This window comes from Suricata suricatta, chromosome 11 (assembly GCF_006229205.1).
Source record: "Suricata suricatta isolate VVHF042 chromosome 11, meerkat_22Aug2017_6uvM2_HiC, whole genome shotgun sequence".
In the NCBI taxonomy this organism is placed as follows: Eukaryota; Metazoa; Chordata; class Mammalia; order Carnivora; family Herpestidae; genus Suricata; species Suricata suricatta.
In genome coordinates this window covers 41448420-41467204 of record NC_043710.1, presented here as the reverse complement: position 1 = coordinate 41467204, position 18785 = coordinate 41448420, and the positions used below count along the sequence as shown (strand labels likewise).

At 33.1% G+C, this 18785-nt stretch overlaps 1 protein-coding gene and 1 pseudogene across 5 annotated transcripts in view; one reads left to right on the top strand and one right to left on the bottom strand.

Annotated features, from left to right (window-relative positions):
• The window catches only part of SOX6 (SRY-box transcription factor 6), a 372948-nt gene that overhangs the window by 221506 nt on the left and 132657 nt on the right, over positions 1-18785 (bottom strand). The window lies entirely within an intron of this gene.
• On the top strand, positions 10068-14126 carry LOC115306617 (annotated as a pseudogene).

Sequence of the window (18785 nt, the reverse complement as noted above, 5' to 3'; positions counted from 1 at the left end):
AAGGTCAAGCAATTTGCCCAAGTCCAAAGCTATTAAATCATACGTCTAAGATTCAAAATCAGGCAATTTGGTGGCAAAGTTTGCCCTCTTAACCCTATGATAAATGGAGAATAGTACTCCTAAATGCTCCACCTTCTAAAAACAATTGCACCCAGACAAAATAGCTGAAATTCTATCTGAGGTTTGTTTTTTAGATTTGTGTGTGTGTGTGTGTGTGTGTGTGTGTGTGTGTCTGTGTGTGTTTTAATATAATGTTTCCAGAGGTCCTTACTAAAATCAAAGAATATACCTAGGGAAGGATATATGACATCTTTTGTTCTTTAAGATAGCTCAACTCACCAGCACTTAGCTCTGTTGACTTTTCAGCGTAAGACATACATACCTACTTTGTAGTTGCTTTTCATTACTAATCGAATTTCTCACTCCCATACTTTCTCTTTTTCTTCATCTAATCTTATTTCTTCCAAATTCTAAACTCCTGGTGCTGAGGCCTCCCCACCTGGATTCCTATGTTTGAATGCCAATGTGAGTAGCCCTGAACTCTCAAATATTGGAATTTTAGTTTTCCCCAACACATTCATTCTCTGGCTTTTAGCGACCTTTTAGATTCCTCCTCAAATCCCCCACCTCAGGTCTGCCCCTAATTACTTGATCAGCAATCTAGATAGCCCAGTCCAGGCCATCTTTTTTTTTCCCCTGTTTTGTCTGTAGGTATCAGGACATCCCAGTGGACCTGGCTGTTGTTAGTGCTAAGATTTTGAAATCAGAAGGTATGCTGAAAACTTTAAATTAAAACAAAACTGAACAACAACTAAAGGAGATTGCTTATTTGTGTTTTTTCAGAATCACAGATACGTCACAGATTCCCAAATAACTGTACCGAGTATCTGATCAGAGAGTAGGCCAGTAATACAGATTCCACCATTACAGACTTAAATTATGAGTTTGTAGAAGGGACATGGAAATTTCATATTGATTTTGAAATTGCTGTGTCTTTGATTGTTCTTTAATAGCTGAATACAGTTGGATAAATAGCAAGTTCTTTTTGTTCTCAATTCTGACTTTAACAATGATTTCTGGGTACAAAGGTGCTATCATTATCTTACCATAAAAACACATTACATTCAGGGGGCTTTTTTGATGCTATCTAATGTTTCTCATGTAAAATCCATAATATTCAGGGCATAAACATTAAGGAATACCAAAGAAAGAAAGGAAGACGATTAAAACCTCAGTCCAGAAGTTGTCAAGGAGGTCCCATCACAGGTAATTTTCAAATGCTAAAGTAAACATGAACAAAATATTTTTAAACATTTTCAAGGCTTATTTTTTCAAAGTTACATTAAAAGTCACTGTACGTTTGTTCAGCCTATAAACAAAGATCAGTTTATTCACAAATAGGATGTCCTATTTTCATACTGGGACATTCTCTTACCAATGCATAGGAAAGCATCATTCGAGGTTTTAAAAGAGTTAGGATCACGTCATACAATAATTGCAGGTTCCAAATGGAATTTTAAAGCAAATTTATAAAAATCATTTTCTAATGCAACTTTAAAACACTTATCATTTTATAATTGTGACATGAATAAATAAGGATTTTTAATTTTTTAACTTGAAGGCAAAAGCTAGACATGTGATCCAGAGACAAGAAGGAAAAAATATATATTAATATCTGAACCTCCTAGGGAATAGAATGCCACAGTCAGTGTGGTAATGCTGGAAAATAACCTCAGTAGCGCCAGATGCCACCTTTTGAAGGGACAAACATCTGAAGAGGCAACAAGAAGATGATTGCAATTGTTGCATTTAAGAGTGATACTTAAAAAGAACTTTGCTTGTAAAAGGTGTTATAACACCAGTAGTCCCCGAGGAATTGCAGACTAGCGGGCTCTGCAAACACACAGATCTCAAGTACATCCTCCCGGAGGGACTCTGTTGGCTTCCCACCCAGGTTTAAAACAATTGCTGTGAATTAGATAAGAATCTTAACACTACTCATAATTCTATTGAGAAAAGTGGTGGGGAGGAAGAGTAAATGATAGGCCAAGATGGGTCCCTCCTGACTGTTGACTCTGTCATATTCATCTCTGTGACAAAGCACAGATACTAACTATGGTGCCTACCACTTATTTTGTGCTCAATAAAGTTGAAATGTACTCATAACCAACTCTGTCTAAATTGTTAGCTCCCAGAATAGTTGGAGATAGGTAGCCACAGCAATGGATATACCAGATGGAACTGCTCTAGACTTCAGCAGTATTTGAGCCATAGCTGAGTTGCTGCCAGTTTAGTTACAATGTTAACTGCCCAAACTTAAAAACCATCTCCACGGATATGTAAGCAGTAGAAAATCAAATCCAATTTAAAAAGATAAATAATGAAATTTGAAAAACTAAAGAAATATAGATTCAGATTCTATATACATTTTTTTGAGCACATATGGTGGTCCAAATACTTCATATGTGTTGGAGTCAGTACTTAGCACTTTTATCTGTCTCAACAAACTTAGGAAAATGAGCTTAAATAAGATTAAAATATGTCCAAGATAACATAGCTTGTAATCAACAGAACCATGATTTGAAGCCAGAAGATCTGACCCCTAAGCCCAGGCTCTTTCCAGTAAAACACAAATGTTTCTAGGGGGGAAAAAATAACGAGTTGAAAACAATGATTTTTCATACAGTCTTTATGAAGTCTTTTTTTGCATTTTTTAAAAGTTAAATACTTTGTTGATAGATGTAGGGTATTAAAAGGCAAACTAATTTATATGTAGGACCAGTACAATTTAATATTATTTAAAATCTTGTAAATAATAAATAAAATCTAATGACTAAGAGGATTGAGTCTACATAAACAGACTGGAAAATACTCAGAAGACCATATACCTAGAAATTAAATTTTGAATTGTATGAAAAAAAAATTAAACAGTTCTCTAAACATCAACTACAATTTAGAAGGCAGAATCAACTGAAAGACTATATAAATTATATAGATTAGTAATTATACAGAAAACATTTCAGAGGGACTTACATTATTGTATTAACCCTTTCTAACATCACCTTCCTCCAATAAAACTGAATTGCATACCAAGACACTACAATCAGAGAACAGGTTCTAATTTTTATTGAAGTTTATTTATTTATTTGGGGGGTACGAGACGGAAAGGGAGGGGCAGATAAAGAGGAAGAGAGAGAAGATCCCAAGTGGGCTCTGTGCTATAAGTGGCGAGCCCAATGCAGGGTTCTATATTGTGCTCAATCCCAAAAACTGTGAGATCATAATTTAAGCAGAAATCAAGAGACATGCAACCACCAACAGAGTCACCCAGGCACCACTCTAATTTTTCACAGCTGAAAGAAAGTACTACCAAAAGAGTTACATACAGTTGATTGGCCAACTCATTCATCTGTACTCATCTGCCGCCAAATCTTTTTTAGGGGAAAATTTCAAGAAAGTATTTTTAATACAAAACACATTCTTTGATTGAATTCAAAAATTAGAAGAGTGACCCCACCTATAACACTATTGACTGATTCAGGTCAGTGTCTCTCGACACTTTAAAGTCTATGCCTCCTAGTTAGCTTGCTGATGTGCCGTTTTGCATACTGCCAGTAGCCAAATTTTGTTCAGCTGATTCACCTTCTATAGTTTAATAAAAGGTGTACTAATAAGCTTTAACAAGCAACAAGTAACCTCATTTGAGATTTCTGTTCTACTTGTCAAAAACAATTATAATTAAATTAATGATTATTTCCAACTTGTCTCTTCTATACCTACCAGTTTAAAAAAAAGTTGAAAAAAATTTAACTACTCATTGACTTTATGAAAATAATGCATTCTTACCATCCTATAGACACATCTATAGCATATCTCTTAACCTCTTTTTAAAAAGGTTGATAGTTCCTTTCTGGTTTTTTGTTTTGTTCTGTTTTGCTTCTGACCTAATTTTTTTTCTTTTTAAAGTTTTTATTCAAATTCCAGTTAACATATAGTATAATATTAGTTTCAGGTGTACAATATAGTGACTCAACACTTCCATACAACACCCAGTGGTCATTACTTCTTAATCCTCATCATCTATTTCACCCCCCTCACCTCCCCTAGAGTAACCTTCCATTTGCTCTCTATAGTTAAGAGTCTATTTCATAGTTTGCCTCTCTCACGTGCTTTGTCCCCCCTTTGCTCATTTGTTTTATTTCTTAAATTCCACATATGAATGAAATCATACGGTATTTATCTTACCCTGACTAACTTATTTAATTTGGCATAATACTCTGTGGCTCTGTCCAAGTCATTGCAAATAGCAAGATTTCCTTCTTTTTATGGCTGAGTAATATTCCATTGTATATGTATATGTATATGTATATATATATATATACACACTATGTCTTCTTTATCCATTCATCACTCAGTGGAGACTTAGGCTGTTTCCATAATTTGGTTTTTGTAGATAATGCTTCTATAAACATTGGGGTGCATGTATCCCTTTGAATTAATATTTTTTTATTCTTCGGGTAAATATCTAGTAGTGCAATTGCTGGGTCATAGGATAGTTCTATTTTTAACTTTTTGAGGAACCTCCATACTGTTTTCCAGAGTGGCTGCACCTGTCTGCATTCCCTCCAGCTGGGCAAGAGGGTTCCCCTTTCTCCACATCTGTACCAACACGTGTTGTGTCTTGTGTTGTCACACAACAGATTTTAGTCATTCTGACAGGTATGCGGTGATATTGCATTGTCCTTCTGTCTATTTAATGTGCTGTGATTCTAGCAGTACTCAATTATCCTGCATGAATGACATATTTCATTTTTGTTGTGTTCTATAACAAAGACAATTTACCTGATTACCAAATTACATTTACTTGATGTCCTTTGTCTTTTAATTTGTCTACTATTAGCTATTTCCCCAGTACCTAAAACAGGTCCAGACACACAGTAGATCTTCAACAAATAGTTGTTGAAAGAAATTAGGTGAATTAATCCAGATAATTCATCATACAAATTAGGACATTTCTTAAATGAATGGAGGCACTGTGAAATAGTACATCTCGAACACAGGTGTAAACCAGGCAATCCCAGGTAAGCTCAAACATAGTCATAACTTATTCTCATTTAATGTCAGTTTCTAAATAATGTTCCATAAATAGAACCCTAAAGCTGCCAAATTTCATAAAAATTCCATGTGAATTTTATGTTTTAGCAAGCCTGGAATATGGATGATGCAATTCTATACACTAATTAGGCTCAATTCATCACTATTGAACATATGTAGAAATTCAAAATAAACATATATAATAGACCCATCATCTAGAGAAAACCTAACAATGTAATCTTAGTTTCATAAAGTTGGTCTGTATTTGCCAAGTATTCTGAAGGGAAATTTTTAATATAGCATTCACAGAAATAGTCCATTTTCCTTGAAATGTAATTCCCAATTAAGGAGATATAAAGTCATGCCAATTTTTCTTATTTTAAAAGAGATAAACTTATAATTTTATTTAGTAATTAACCAAACAGCACAAAAATGTCCATCTGAAAATGATAAGAATATTAAAATGCCTAAATCTTATAGCATTATGTCATTTAAAATTTCAGTTTTGATATTAAGCACAAATTCTTGTTTCATATGATAAATATACAAACACATAAATAAATGAAAAACTTGCATTTGCTTCTGGAGATTTTAAGGCCTTGGGTTATATAACTAATGAAGAAGTAATGAAAATTACTATAAAGGAGAAAATGGAAACCAAAACTTATTATTATAAAGGAAAAAACAGTAAACCAAAACTTTCCTGATTTATTTTAATTTGAAAATTCAACTGATTTATACCAGACTTATATTCAACAAAAGCCACAGAGCCAATGGCCTTTTAGCAAATTAAATTCTATGAGAAATGTATTTCCCTCAGTCCTACAAGACAATATTAGAAAACCTACATGCGTACAATTATTTCAGAGAGTTTATACTTAAGTTTTCTAGGAAATCAATACAACATTGTTTACCAAATTTCTTCCTACCATAGAAAAATAAGTAATTCCCAAATTATATTAATAGGAGAATTACAAGAAACCACCAATACCTCCAGGACAGAGCTACAATTGAAAACTAGGCTGATTTCCAAATCTACACACAGGCAGTTCTAACCATATATTACCAAGTATAGTGGACTTGGAAAGTTCTAAATTAAATACAATTCCTACTTTGAGTCCATAAATAAATGCATTTTATCAAGTATAGCTAATTATAAAGACCATCAATAATCTTTTTAAAAACCAGAGGATATAAACCAAGTGAAGATTACAAAGGCACTGGGAAAGCAAGAAAAAACCAAAAATACAAGAAAATCTATTAAATATGATTTGGAAAAAGGACTCTGTCACTCCTGGAATTTTCAGGCATTGTTTTATAGGGATACCTGAGTTAAGTTGTAACAGTGTTAGTTCATAGTTGTAAAAGTTACATTAGAGGCAGCAGAAAAACTTTTTTTTAAAGGAAAAAAGTCTAAAATACTAAAGTGAACATCAATTAAGATATTTCAAAACTGCATAAATCCAAAGGCAAGTGTTAAGTCACTACAATGTCAATGGAACTAAATAATTTGGTGTGAATTTGAAACCAAATTCAGTTAATAACTATTAACAAATGTATAAAAATTTAGTTTTCCAACATCTTTAAGCAAAGAGTAGATTCACCTACTCAGAGCAGGAATAAAAAAAAAAAAAGAGCAAAAGTGACTCAAGTACATATGAGTCTTTTGTACGGCAAGGAGATGCAGGAAACAAATAAACAAGACTCTCCCAAGAAGATTACAGTTTGGGGCCAATGTATTCTAGGCAATAAAACATACTATAGAGTTAGGGGAAACACTTCCAAGTTTTAATTATCATTGCAACAAGCCAAAGACAAGTGGGTTCCTGGATTATCAGACATGGTTATATTGAAATGTGAACTCTTAAATCCATTCGTGAGCTAAATATAAAAATCTGAAGTAGTTGCTGTTTGGAATTATTTGTGCAAATGAGAGCACAGGTAATCAAGAGTTGACTATATATGCCCTTTTGTTCCCTCCATTTGTTCAAATGAACTGAATAATTAACAGCAGTTTAGACCATTTGGAAAGAGCCAATAACAGTTTACTTTGACAACCCAAGGCTGAGACCATTAGACAGGGTGGGGAGATATTATTATCACTATGGTTCATTTCATTACCATTATAAAATAAAAAACAGGGTAGAAATTCTACCAGTTAAGTAACTCTACCAAGATAAAAATATACAGTAATTATTCAGTATTGGGCTACTACTCATTTTAACCTTCTTTCTATTTGAGTAGGTAAGGTGATAAAAGTCTATCATAAAAATGGCCTTATATCAAAATGGGTATGTAAAATTATTATATATATATAATATAATATAAATATAAAAAATAAATATAAAAATATTTCACTTGCATTAAGGTAACTAGACATGAATGATAACATTGTTTCTGCTAATCTGTACATGAAAATAAGCTAGACATAATAAAAATCAAAATAACTATAACCATAAAAGACTCTTAAGCACAGAGAACAAACCAAGGGTTGCTGAAGCACAAGTTGGTGGGGGGCGGGTGGGCTAAATGGGTGATAAGCATTAGGCAGGGCACTTGTTGGGATGAGCACTAGGTGTTATATGTAAGTAATGAATGGGTTCTACTCCTGAAAACAATACTGCACTATATGTTAACGAACTTGAATTTAAATTTAAAAATTAGGGGGACCTGGGTGGCTCAGTCGGTTAAGCGTCCGGCTTTGGCTCAGGTCATGATCTCACAGTTCATGGGTTCGAGACCCATGTCAGGCTCTGTGCTGACAGCTAGCTCAGAGCCTGGAGCCTGCTTTGGATTCTGTGTCTCCCCCTCTCTCTGACCCTCCTCTGCTCGCACTGTCTCTGTCTCTCAAAAATAAAAAAAAATTAAACTTAAACAAAAATCAAAACAACTAAAAAGGCACTAGAAAGTGCTTTCACATACATTAGGTATTTTGAGCCTTTAAACCACCTTGTAAGGCAGCTATTATTATCATCATCACCAATTTACAAATGAAGAAAAGACAGAGAGGACACAAGACTTACTTAAAACCACACAGCCAGATCTTAAAACCTAATTTCAAACCTATTTACCTTTCCACTTCAAAACCAGCCAATTCTTCTAGACTGATATTTCGAGAATACATTTTCTTATCTTGAAATTTTACAGCTCTCATTAATATTAAAGTAACATTGTGCTTATTTTTCCCAGCCTGAAGTCCCAGGTTGACCCCATACACTTAAGAACAGAACTATAAGAAGGGAAAGAGGACGTGTGTGTGTGTGTGTGTGTGTGTCTGGTATGCGTATATGTCTATAGCTCCAAATGTACTTCCCAATTTGAACATAAGCAAATAGTTGTTACAAAGCTTACTGCCTATCTGAGATTTTTAGGGGGGAAAGGGAGCATTATGAAAGAAAGAAAAATATCTCACATTTTCCCCTATCAACACAGTTTGTTCGTTCCCCACATTTTCCATCACTGGTTTTACCACAATTAATCTATATGTAAAGGTGATTTTTCAAAAAAAATTATCTATAAAAATTACTTAAAATGTCTTTTTTAGTATACTTATTTAAACCATCATACACTCAGAAAATCAATGTTGTAAAGAATCAAAAAAGTCATTCATGTCCCAAATTTTACAAATCAGGAAGCTGAAACCCAGAAGGGGAAAGTGATCGCCTGATATCATAAAGGTAATTCGAGTTAGGACGAGAACATAGACGTCCTGATCCTCAGCTCAGAACTCCTTCCACTGTGACATGCACCTCTTAAAAATTCAAGTGAGATAATCCACTTTAAATCATTTTGGGGCACTTGGGTGGTTGGTTAAATTGGTCAGTTGGTTAAGTGTCCAACTCTTGACTTCATCTCAGGTCATGACTTCACTGTTCTTGAGATCAAGCCCTATGTCAGGCTCCATGCTGACATCACAGAGCCTGCTTGGGATTTTTCTCTTTCCCTCTCTCTCTGCCCCTCCCCTGCGCACATACTCCCTCTCTTCCTCACTTTCTCTCCCTCAAAATAAATAAATAAACTTAAAAAATCATTTTTGGAAGAGTTTATTTTGGTAATCACTTTCCTCAATCCATTTAAAAAGCAATATTGATTTTCATTTAGACTTCCTCGGGCTTATCATGTAATCTAACAATGAAATGCTAGTCAATGACAGAAGCAATTAATAGGGAAATATTTTCATAAGCACAACTTGTCCAAAGATACTAACATTTTCCCTCTGAAACCTCAGCATGGAAGTTTTCATATGTGCTGGGTTACAGAGATTAGTCAGTTTAAATGATACTTTTTCAGAAATAGAAAATCAGGATGTTTCATAGGTAAAACAGTTAGATATGAATTTTAAAAGGTTTCAGTGCCCACCACCAATCAAATTTAATAACTGGAATATTATGGGCTGCAAGAATCTTTGCCTTTCATTGGCCCTTGTATTAAAAAACCTGAGCTCCTGAGGTGTTCTCCAGATCCAAATTTTCTTTTTTTTTTTTTCAAATTCACTCCTCTACCCCTAATTTTCTTTAGATAAGAGTAAGAGCTATATAAAGAACACAAGTCTTAAGTTCCTCAAGAAACAAGGCATCCTGACAAAAAAGTGATTTTTTGATTTTTTCATTTCTAATAAGATTTTCTCTATTTGAGATTACATTCTTCTGGATAAAATTCTATGTGTTAAGAGATATTCACTGAGGGGCACCTGCGTGGCTCAGTCAGTTAAGCGTTCAACTCTTTTTTTTTTAATTTTTTAAGTTTGTTTATTTATTTTTGAGAGAGAGATACAGAGTGTGAGCAGAGGAGGGGAAGAGAGAGAGGGAGGCACAGAATCCAAAGCAGGGTCCAGGCTCTGAGCTATCAGCACAGAGCCCAACACAGGACTTGAACTGACTAACCACAAGATCATGACCTGAGTCGAAATATGCACTTAACCAACTGAGCCACCCAGCACCCTAAGCGTCTGACTCTTGATCTCAGCTCAGGTCATGATCTCAAAGTTGGTGAGTCTGAGTCTCACATCAGCCTCTCTACTGATAGCACTGAGCCTGCTTCTGATTCTCTCCCTCTCTCTATGCCCCTCCCCTGCTCGTTCTCTCTCTTTCAAAAATCAAATAAATATTAAAATATATATATATTCACTGAAACAATACTGATGAAAAACTTAAAAACCAATGGAAAGTCCAATTATAGTGAAGTGATGATGTGAACAGGACTATCTATAGTCAGGTGCTGATTAACATAGAGTCAAATCAGATTTTTAACTATTTTTAGAGACTTTTAAAACTGAAAAAAAAAAGGCTATGTGATAATGTTAATTGAAAAAAAAAGCAGCATAACACTGTGAAAAAAAAATAAGCAGAACAAAAAGATTTGAAAGGGGGCAATCTAACTTGAGTCTGTTTTTTAACTGGCAAATGGTTTTCTTTAGTATGATCCCATACTACAGATTCCTGTGTACAACACGAGTTAAAGGTGCCAACCTCCTGTGTAGTTGAAAATTTGCACATATCCTTACTCATTTAGTTTTTATTTAAATTCCAGCTAGTTAACATACAGTGTAATATTAGTTTCAGGTGTACAATACAGTGATTCAGCACTTTTCATACATCCTACATTTCATGATCAGCCGGCTCATCACAAAGAGTGCACTTCCTTAATCCCCATCACCTATTTCATCCATCCCCATCCCACCTCCCCTCTGGTATAGTTAATAGTCTGTTTCTTGGTTTGCCTCTCTCTCTCTTTTTCAAAAAAGTGATTTTAAACAATCAGTGGCATTTTGGGAGTGTCGGACAAAAGAAATGCAGAAAGTGATACAGCTTTAACAGATAAAACTCAAGCTGAGGTCAGATAAATCACATAAGTATATATTTCACAAGTTTCTTGTTTGCTAGTACATAATGACAGAAATAAAAAAATAAAGTTCAAAAACATGTGATATTCATCTTACAATTTGCAAGGTATGTAATAAAAGCTAATAGAGTATATAAAAATATTTTATTATCAAGTTGGAACATAAATCCAGATATCTTGGTTTTAATTTTGGTTTGCCACTTTGTACAAGTCATTTTGGGGGCCTCCATTTTCCCACCTGTAAAATGAGGGTGTTGGATTAGATAATCTGTTAAGGATTCTAGACCTATTGGCTGTGTTATAGGCTCTAATCTAGAAATATTCTGTGAGTATAGACACTATCTACAATTTAGTGTTTTTATGAAAATCATTCAATCCTGCTTGTATATGTAAAGATCATTAATATCTTGGTAGCCTGACAAACAATAATTTATGGAACCAAGAACTATAAATGTAAGCATATTGTATACATGTACATGTGAAAGAAGATTCAAAATGAACTAACCACTGCTAGGAGAGCCATCACAACAGTGTTGAAAGGACAGCAGGACCTATGCCTGTCTCCTGCTGCAGCAGTCAGAACACCGTGATTTTTTTTTTACTTTTGTCAACTGCAATTTGTCAGTTGCAACTCCACCACCTCCTTGAACACATCCTTCTAATTTGAATTGAAATAGAAATGATGTAACGCCTATTAGCTAAATAACCAATTGTGTATTAAGTAGTCAGTTTAAACTCTGCCAGTGCCAATCATAATTCTTTCAAAACAAGTTACACAACCTTATGTTTTTTGCTGGTATAAGCCTGTATTCCCGCCTCTTGGAGCACACTTTCGTTTTCTTTGGATTCTGTGTCTCCCAGATTGCAATTCCCAAAAACTCAAATAAACTCTGGTTGCTTTACAGCCCCTACTTGATCGACAATAGATTATCAGTATATGTTGCTATCCAGCATTAATTTTTCAGATGTGATTTTTTTTCAGTTAGAGTAACTTCACCAAATTTAAAAGCTATCTTCTTTTATAATGTGACATTATAATTAACATCAGTTTGGCCAGCAAACTAATCAGCAAAATATATTTTTGTCTCTTTGTGTTTACAAAAGAAAAAACTGGAACAAAAGCAGAACATAACTTGAACTTACGTCACCCTGTAAATGAACAAATGTAACTGAATTCTTTGACTTACATTTTCATATGTAAGTCCACTGGGTTTTGTTTATATATTATAGGAATAATCAAAATTAGGAAGCAGTAGGGTGAAGTGTTTAAGAGCATGGACTCTGGAGCCTGATTGCCTAGTTTTAAATTTCAGTTCCACTATTGCCTAGTTCTGTAACTTTGATCTTATTGATCTCTTTTATAAAATTCAGTATTATATAAATCAAAGAAGTTAATACAAATTAATACAAGTGAACCATGTAGAAAAATGCTTCACATAGTAAACATTCAATAAATATTTGCCCATATAGTCTATACTGTCTATATTAAAAATCCACAATCCACCTATATTAAAAATCTATCCTAACAGTGAACAAAAGTTACATGATATAAAACTGATATATTTTTTCAAATTTTCAATAAAGTTCTAAAATCAGACACTTTCACTGACTACAAAATATTGCTTTATTCCAACATCCACAAAGATGAAGATGGAAGTTGGAAATCCAGGCATGAGCCTGTCACTCACCCAGTTAAACTGTTCAAGGGTACTCCACTAGTAAAGTCCAGGCTTTTTCATTTTTTAATGTTTATTTATTTATTTTGAGAGAGAAAGAGAAAGAAAGAAGGGTGTGTGTAAGCAGAAGAAGGGAAGAGAGAGAGGAGAAAGAGAATTCCAAGCAGGCTCCACGCTCATTTCAGAGCCCAAATTGGGGCTTGATCCCAAAACCATGAGATCATGACCTGAGCCGAAATCAGCAGTTGGACACTTAACTGACTGAGCCGATCAGGCACTCCCAGACTGTTTCTTAAATGGTTTACACATCCCCTTAATAATTTTGTACTTGCTTGCCCATCTAATCTTATCTTTCACTTTTCCTGTCCAACTTTAACACATGCCCACCTCAACCACAAATGCACACACACATGCACACTACTTTCACTAAAAACATGAAATTCCCCAGAAAAGTAATCTCTCTCTCACATTTCCAGGTCTCATCCATGCTATTCTTATGGCCTGAAGCATTCTTCCACCCACTTCCTCTTTTGTAGTGTTACTTTAAAAGTGAGAGCTAGGAATAAGTGGATGTTTGTCAATAGAGGAATGAATAAACAAATTATTTTTCATTAATCTGGATGTACTATACAGATACCTCTTAAGATAATGTAAAGAATTCATTCATTCACTTAACAAATATTTACTGAGTATCTTCTATGTACTTTTCTAAGTTCTGGGGATTAGTGAGCAAAAGAGACAAAAATTTTATCCCCAAGAATGAGATATTAAGTTTTTTAAAAAAGCAAGTTGTGTAACATATTTTTATTTTAAAAATCCTATTTTAAAAATAGTCTGGCAGGGGTAGAACAAAGAGAGATTTTTATGTTATACATTATATTACTTCTATATTACATTGTGCGATAATGTACATTTGTAACTGATACTATACAATTCTTATGAATTATTAAGATATATTATCTCAACACCCACACTTACCATACACCCATGTAGGTGGGATGGAAGGCCCCATTCCCCAGGCATCTTGGCTGCAGCGTGACAAGACTGTCTAAAACCACAGGGAAAATGGTGGAAAATTCACCATCACCTTTGCCAGAAAAAAAGAACAACTATGGCTTTGTTCTTAAGTCCCAATTTGGCTACATACTATGTCTTGCAGGGACTTTTGTTCCTGAATCTTGACTAAACTCCTTAGACTAAACCTTTTGGCATCAAAAGATTGGGTAGCTGCACTGCCTTCCTACCACTTCACAACTACAGTAATTGGTTATGTACTATCAGTTGGAATAAACATGATGAGTACATCTCCACTCATCTCCATTCATGCAGTTATGGACAACTATGCTAAAAATTAAGAGCAGAAGAAATACCAAGAGGAGGCCATTCCAGCATTAAGATATCTTTCCATTAGGTGAAGTAAACCAAATGTTCTTTCGTGAACCCAAAGAACTTTACACCAAAAACAGAATTGTATGGAGACTAACACCAAGCATTTATTATAAGTTTTTGACATAATAATTTTGGTCGTAAGTATTTTGACTATCTCTCTTATTAATACCTGCAATTGAAATGTAAAAAAATTAAGTTGAACTCCTAATTTGAAATCCATTAATATCATTAAATGTTTACTTAAATATTAGTTTTTAATGGACAGACTAAATAAAATCATGCATTAAAAAAAGATTAAACTATCTTTCACTCGAGTCTTTGTTTATAAGTTACTTCTTTGCAGTATAAAAATAATTTCTACTGAAGGTCACTTAAGGAAAATTAAGGGAATAGGATTTGAGGTGAGAAGGTACTTAAAGGAATCCTTTTCCTTCTAAATTAATGTTTTAAGTAATTTTATATTACTGAATAAAAATCAAAGATTTTTAAAATATTAAACATTTAACTTTCTTGAAGGAGAATGTTTATTCCCCTCAGTACCATTATATTTACATCTATCACTTGACTCATACTTTTCAGAAAGTGTTTTGGACATCATCTGGGTCCACTTTTATATGAATTCTATATACATAAAATTATGTTTAATATATTATTATGATCATTTTTGTCCTTTTCATCACATTGACATTTCCCTAATGGTGTAAACCAATGATAAGTAAAACTACTAGTACCTTATCTAAAATTACTATGCCTTAAAATAAACCAAGCTAGTGGCACTGAATTGTACCAGTTAGTGGTCACTGAAGTCTTTGTAACCAGTCACATATATCTTTTTGAATGTCAGTTTCACTTAAAAATTACTGATGAAACAATAAAAATAATATATTAATCTTATTAAATCTAAATTTAGAATAGGTTTAAGTACATATAAAGTATTTCTGCTACATACCAAAATAACACTAATTTTCTTGAGGAAAAGCACTGGTGTGATTCTTACAGATCCAAACTAATGGCTCTTTCCATAGAATGCCATTTATACTTAAAAGAAAAACTAAGAACTGACAGGCAAAGAAAAGGATTCAAACTTAATTTTTTTAATTCAAGTATAGTTAACATATAGTGATGTATTAGTTTTAGATATACAGTATAATTATTCAACAATTCTACACATTAGGCAGTGCTCATCATGATAAGTGTACCTTTAATCTCTATCACCTATTTCACCAATCCACCTACTACCTCTCCTCTAGCAACCACTAGCTCATTCTGTATAGTTGAGTCTTTTTTTCCTTTTTAATTTATTTGTTTTGTTTCTTAAATTCCACATGAGTGAAATAATGTGGTATTTGCCTTTCTCTGACTGACTTATTTCACTTCGCATTATACCTTCTAGATCCATTCATGTTTTTGCAAATGGCAAGATTTCATTCTTATTCATGGCTGAGTAATATTCCACTGTATGTATACCACATCTTCTTAACCCATTCATGTATGGATAGATACTTGGGTTATTTCCATATCTTGGGTTTTAAAATATATTTTCTCAAAGTGGTATGAAGTGAATCTCTTCACCTCAAGGAAAACAACTGATTGTATTTGTTTTTAATAATCAGATTATTTTCAAATTTACAAATGTGACATTAGTGGATGTGATTATTTTATATTGTATCATGAAATACATCAACATTTAGAAGCTCTGTATAACTGAATGACCCAGCATTTTCCAAATGACCAAGCCATGATGTCATAAAATCATACATTGCTAAAGGATCCATTCAAACTATAAGTTAGGCCAATGGAACTTAAAATGATATAATAAAATGTGAAGAACTCATCATGTTTAAGATTCCAAATTGCAGTTAACTTTTGTATTACTTGTAAATTGTAGTTCAAAGAAGAATAGCCATAATAATCTATAAAAGTTATTAAAGTACTCCATTTTCTAAACACATATATGCATGGGTTTCACATACTTCAATCAAAACAACATATTGCAACAGATTGAATGCAGGAGGAGACATGAGAATTCAGCTATGTCCTATTAAGCCTGACATTAAATAAATTTGCAAAACAGTGAAATAATACTACTCTTCTCACTAAATTATTTTTTAGACATTATAGGTACTTTTGTAAAAAATATTTCAACAACACATTTGTTATTTTAAATTAATTCACAAATATTTTAAAGTTTTTCAGTTTTAATTTCTAACACTAAGTATGTCAATAGACAAAAGCCACATAAACAAAAGTTCTTTGGGTCCTCGTTAACTTTTAAGAATATTAAAGTAGAACTGTAATTGCTGACCTATATGTAAACAATTCTGAGACCATTGTCTCACCAGCAAACTGAGTTAATTGCTTCCCCAACTCCAAAGACATGGTAGACACAAATATAAATAAATGTAAATGATCCTCAAAACTACTTCAAGAAAATACATAATTTTAGAATGAATGAAAGGTAAAGGTTTAAAATTAGAACTGAGTTAAAAACTAGTTCTACCACTTACTAGCTTTGTGGTTTTAGGCAATTATTTATGCTTTTTTCTGAGTCTTTGTTTCTTCATATGTAAAATAAAATTTATAATATCTATCCAGCCAAACAATTGTTAACTATTAATAAATAAATATTATTCACTATTGTTAAATAAAAGAGTGAAGATGTAGAACAGTTAGAACTCTTATATACTGCTGGTGGTAATGCAAAATGGTGCCACTGCTCTAGAAAACAGTCAGTCAGCTCCTCAAAAGGAACTGGATATATGTACCCAAGAGGAATGAAAATGCACATGTACACCAGAACTTGTACAATGTTCATTACAGCATTATTCATAATAGCTGTAATGGAAGCAACCCATATCCATCAACCAATGAGTGGATGGATAAAATGTGGTATATATCCTTCTAATGGAATATTACTTGCCTATAATAAGGAATGAAATATTAATAGATACTACAACAATGAACTTTGAAACCATTGTGCTCAGCGAAAGAAGCTAATCACCAAAAAAACCCACATATATTTCCATTTATATTAAACGTACAGAATAGTTGAATCTATAGAAATAGAAAGTAGATTAGGTGAGAAATTTGGAAAGAAATGGAGGGTGACTACTAAAGGGTGAGAGACTCCTGTAGGGTGTTAAAAATATTCTAAAATTTGATTGTGGTGATAATTGTACAACTCTATGAAAATACCTTTTTATTTATTTTTTAAGATTTTTTTTCTTTTATAGTTTATCAAGTTGGTTTCCATATAACACCCAGTGCTCATCCCAACAAGTGCCCTCCTTGAAAATACTTTTTTAAAAAACCTAATGAACTTCATTCTTTAAATGGGTGAACTTTAAGATATATGAATTCTATCTCAATAAAGACATTGCTAAACAAATAAACAAATAAGCAGAGATGAAAATATCTAACAAAATGACTGACACACACCATAAGTTCACTAAATGCTTTCTTTGTCTTGATAATAACTGATGTGTCACAAAATCTACTCACAAACCTAACATACATCACAAAAATTTGAGCAGATTTAATTAGACTATGGGAAAAATTTATGACAATGGTCAACAAACAGTATAATATAATCACAAAAGAAGTTCCCTTTTTATCTAGCCATTCTTATTGATATTATAGAAACTCTCCCTTTTTAAAAATTTCTGTGAACTATGAATGAAAATAATAGGATGAACCTTCTAAGATTCCTTGTAGTTATTTAATATGAACTGAAATTTGATATCTGATTTAAATTTTGGCGTCTTAATTAAAGCTTCATCACATTAGGTATGTTTGAGAAAAAAATACAGAAAATCTTATATATGAGTTATGATAAAACCACTAATCAGATATTTACCGGCAACTCCCTTCAGTTAAATTTCTATTTATGAAAAAGATCAAGTAATCTTTTTTTATAATACCTCTTTCTATTAAAGAATAAAATAATTAAATTGTACATTAAAGTTTTTTGCATTGAAAATTCATTGATCACAAAGTTAACTTGAAAAAATATCTCATACATGTCAAGAATAATCATACTAGCAATCTACACTCTAGAAATATTGTTCTTTCCAATGGAAACAAAACTAACTATGCTCTTGTCTACTTGAGTCTTGTATTTATGAAGTTCATTTAAAAGAGGAACGCTTTATATCTGAGTTTTAAATTTTAGATCTGCCTGCTGGCATAAGTGAGCTGACAGATCTTGTAGTCTTGAGGCACAAACTAACTAGAATTTCCATTCAGAAGCAGTAGCATACTGGTGAAGCCAGGGTGAGGAGACAAAAGAATAAAACCAATCTTTCAGTCTTCTCTGACTCTCACAGGCTTCTTGCGCATCTTTCTAACTCACTACATTCATTCAATCATTTATGGAATAAATATTTATTACATACTTTGGGTCAAGCAGTGACTCCACACATACCCTGTTTTCATGCAAGTTACCTTCCAATGGTGGAATTCAGATAATGAAATTTAAAAAATAAAAAGTATATTAAGATGCAGTAAATGTTACAGAAAAAATAATTCTAAATAGGTAGAAGAGGTTCCAATGGTAAATAAGATAGTCACAATAGGTCTCTCCAAGAATGACAATTAAGCAATAACTTAATTAAGCAAAAGCTGGAAAAATAATCCATGAAAACTTTCAGGAGCAGAGCATTCCAAGAAAAATAAACAACAAATGCAAAGGTCCTGAGGTGGGTGCCTGCTTGAGGAACATTAGTAGGTAAACAAACAATGAGCAAATAAAAGCACAAAACGAAGAGGTGATATTTTGGTTGAGTG